This window comes from Brachyistius frenatus, unplaced genomic scaffold, assembly GCF_029030835.1.
Source record: "Brachyistius frenatus isolate BFR_SWC_R1_liver_20210118 unplaced genomic scaffold, ASM2903083v1 Contig_285, whole genome shotgun sequence".
Classification (NCBI taxonomy): Eukaryota; Metazoa; Chordata; class Actinopteri; family Embiotocidae; genus Brachyistius; species Brachyistius frenatus.
Genome location: NW_027210884.1, coordinates 300,722 through 305,077, shown reverse-complemented (window position 1 = coordinate 305,077; position 4,356 = coordinate 300,722).

Here is a 4,356-nt window from a genome sequence, read left to right as displayed (position 1 = left end):
ACTTTATCGTTAGCAAAATAACACTCGTCTGTTTCCGGGTTAGAGCTGCGTCGAAATTTCAAAATAAAAGTAGAATAAGAGCATGAGTACGAGGCTTTTTTAAAAAAAAAATTATTTTTTTTTTTACAAATGACAATTCAAATATTATGACAGAATAATGAATGTATTTTTGTAGCTGGTCTATACATTTGATATTTGAACTGAAATGTACTTCCTTGGTGTTTGAAAACATGTATTGGTATGTTTATTTCCCTAGAGGGCGCTAGAGAAATATGTTTCAGGTTGTTTGCTGGATCTTGAGCTTTCTTCCTCCTCCCGGCTCTTGCGTTATGTTTTCGTTTCACTAATGTGTAACTTTAATTTACTGTGCTCACACCAGAAACATTATGGTGCATTTTCTCGTTGTAGTCTGTGCAGGTTTCCAAAGGCACGTCTGCACGTGTCATATCCAAACTCAGTGAAGTGGTGCACTAAATTCAGATAAATGTTAAGATTAAAAAAAAAAAAAAAAATACACTCTACAATCAAAAATATATATATATTTTTTAAAAAAGGGTGCATACATCTCAATGTAACCTTATGTTGCTTTTATTTATTTATTTTTGTCTTTTTTGAATCTACGCTCATATGTTGTATCTCATCTTTCTTCTTTAAGGGACTTGACTGTGAACATCAGAGAAAATGGAATGGTGCTTTTTTATTTTTTATTGTAGGGACTTAATCTCATAAATGCTTTATAGAGGTGCCAAAGGTTTGATCAGTATTTGTGGTGATAAAAGAGTAAAGGAACAAAGAAGTGTAAGCTACACCAGCAGCAGAAAAGGATTATAAGAGATTTTCAAGGTCATCCTTCTGTTAAATTATACATTAAGTCAGTTATGTTGTTGCCTTTCATTAGTCATCCATTATAGCGCGTTACTATATGGAGTAAAATGGTCATGTAAATGTTTTGAGTGTCAAAACTGACCTCACAGAGCATCATGTTGGTGTGGTCTTGTTTGGTCAAAGTTCAAAGCTACTACTTTCCTTCCTGAGAACATAATACACGGTTGGCTGTAAGTTGCATTGTCAACAATACTCTGTGTCTTTCTTTCCCATCCTTTCTTACATGCTCTTTAAAAAGCACTGGGCAATCTGCCAGTGGACCTCTTACGTCTTCATTAACAATCCCAGCTCGCTCTCACGTCTAAAACACACACATACATACACAAATGTACAGTAGAGTGCACACACACACATGAACACACAAAGCAAACGCACATCTGGGGGTTGCCCAAAAGCTTCCGGTCCGGAAGGCCGGACACAGAAACTCAGGAAGCAATTGGGTGTCGGAGAGGTTTCCTTGGGCTCATTGCATTTCCCTGTCCTGGGCCACTACATATTGAACTGTTGTTGCCTTTGCTGTTTTACAGGCACCAGAAACAACTCTCCATCTGGTTCCCCTTCTTCCTTTGTTGACAAAAAAAGTGAGCTGGCATCGTCCTGTCTCAGGATGGACGTGCTGTTGATACACAAAGGGAGATGGCATTGATGTATTCATACACACTGAGACGTTGGGATTGTTTTGCAGTTTTTTAGACAGAGATGTGTAACTTCACATGATACCAGTTACACTTATATTGTGGAATTTAAATAGATCAAATTAAGTAGATGTCTTTTTATAGCATATAAGACACAATGGAAAACGGTCTGAATGTGATTTGGTTTACTCTAGGCGGTGACTTGAAGTGCCTACCAGTCTTGAACAGCGCCTTGCTGTAATCGATTCACGAGTTCACTTTACCTCTAGGAAACACAAACTTTGAAGGAAGTAGCGCAGTGTGAAAGACAGAGGTAGCCATGCTGGCTGCTTTCATGCCTCCTTGCATAACTGCATAATCTGACACTCCAAATGAATAGTACATAGACAGAAGACCACACAGTTTGAAAACCCTACAGGTCACTGGGAGTGCAATATTAGGCCTTTTAGCTTACATGGAAGAAAGAGATAAACGATTTCATGTGATAAATTAGGATTAGGCAAACAAACAAAAGTCTACATATTTTTGACTGTTGTCACATCAAATTGAAAGATAATATGTTAGCTTTGGCTCATCTTTGTTGTTTCTATAATGCCATTCAACAAGGCTGTGTCAAATTTCAGCAACTCATCACACCAATGGTTAATTTTCCACTGTTTTTGTTACATCTGGTGGAAGTCACATCACTTTTCCAGTCTCACATGTAGCATTGTTTATTTGTCCTAAAAATTGTTTAGAAATTAATGCTGCCAAGAAGGCTACGTTAGAGGCCCACGGCTGCATATAATTTAAACGAAAGGAAACTTCCCCTAACTCAATATTGTGAGTCGTTGAAAGTGAATACATTGAATGAAGATAATTCTACTTTTGTACATGACCTACTTTTTGATATGCATCTTACAGAAATGTGTTTCTTTCATTTTACCTATTGCAATCACCATCTCCATATGTGCATGTTTGATTTTTAGTACATGTTGTAGTTCTATGTGATCTTATGAACAGCTGCAGTGAACATGGTAATTTAGATCCAAAGGTTAAACAGCACTCTTTTATGACAAATAAAGTCTGTTCTTTAAAACTCTGCAATTGAACTTTCTGGGTGTTCAATGACAATATACAAGCCATTTCTGTTTCTGCTAAATTATGCCATAAAGTTTACTGTGTTAATGTGTGGTTTCACTGCGAGTTTTCACATACTATCAGCAGTTTAGGAGTCAACAAACTGAAAGGAGGCAGATTGTCTATGAAGAGCATACAACTTTGACCCGGATCTAATCTCACTGCTAAAATCCCCCAACCATACAAAATCCTCACTGCTGACCGTGTAGTAAAATGTGAGCAGTATAAGTGCCGTAAAAATGAAGACATGAGACCTTCTGATCCCCCTTCAGCTGAGGTTATTGCAAAATGAGCATGAGGCCATGCACAGTCTCAAAACAAGTAAATATACTGTTGCTCTCTTTTTGAACGGACCAAAAGACAACACTGGCTTTGAATTTTCTCTTTGAGTCCCAACACAGAGAGTGACTGAGACAAGTCTGAGACCAAATTCCAATTATTATTGTCCTAAGGCATTTTAAAAATTATAGTTATTTTGATTACTACAATTTGTAGTCAATGTGCTTTTGATGTTGAGTCTTCCAACCCCCTTACCCACATTTGCACTGAGACTAGTTGAAAACTCTTTAATTTCTTGGAGCTGTAATGCAATTTTTCATTTGAGCAGCTTTCTGTGGCTGCACAGTTGGACACGATGTAATTTTACATTTCCTAAAAGGTCAGAATATTTTGCTGATAACACTTGATGAGTTCTTTTCTTGCGTTTCCAGGCTAGTCCTGCACAGTGCTGCGGTTTAGTCCCAATAAATGTTCAAACTTTAATTTGATTGTTGTAAATTCTGATGTGAATCTTTGGAGCTGTGATAATTGAGTTTTTTTGCCACTTGAGGACAATAGAAACACATTGGAAGAAAAACAGAATAATTATTATACATTTGCAATTGTGTTCAAGTCTGGTATTCATTGTCTCCTCTTTCCATTTTTGGTCCCAACCAACTTCTGAATGAGATATATGACCTTTAGCATCTGAATGTTCCAATAGCTAGGTCCTAACTTTTTTCTAACTATTGTTGCTCAGCAGTTATTTTCCAGTGAACAGCCATTAAAGTCTGCAGTCAAAAATAACACAATGTGAGTTGGGGTAAATTAGGATTGTTGCAGTTGGACATCTAATCCACAAACTGAAACTAACTATAAATCTTTGTAAAGTCAAGGGAAGCTGCAGACTCAGCTCTACAGGTTGACATCGCCAAATTGTTTTTACATGTCTTTCAATACACTGTTAAATGAATATAAATGAAATGTAAATCATTTTTGAAATTATTTGAATGTAGATACATTCAAATTGCAGTAACCGGTTCAAATCGGGACAATGATCTTTGTAGCATTTCTTTCATTTATGGTCATCTTTCCACTCTGGTTGTAAAACAAAAAGCACAAAATAAATAAATAAATAAAATTAAAAAAAATAATCCAAAAAATACTTAAGAAAAACAATCTGTTAATCTGTTTAAACAGGAAAGGTTTCAGTATCCACAGTAATTGCTCCGTACATGCTGGATCACACTTCAGAGCGAGGAAATGTTAAACAGAGTTGATTTATGTGTTGCATGGAATCCCACAGTAACAGGAGACATTCTGGTTTCCACCAGACTCAGCACATTTTCACACTGAGCTGTCAATTGTTTGGTTCAGTAACTGTCGACAGTAATCATCATGAGGTAACATAAATAAGGGTGAAGGTTCTCTAACACCAGTGAAACATTCATGGCGGAAA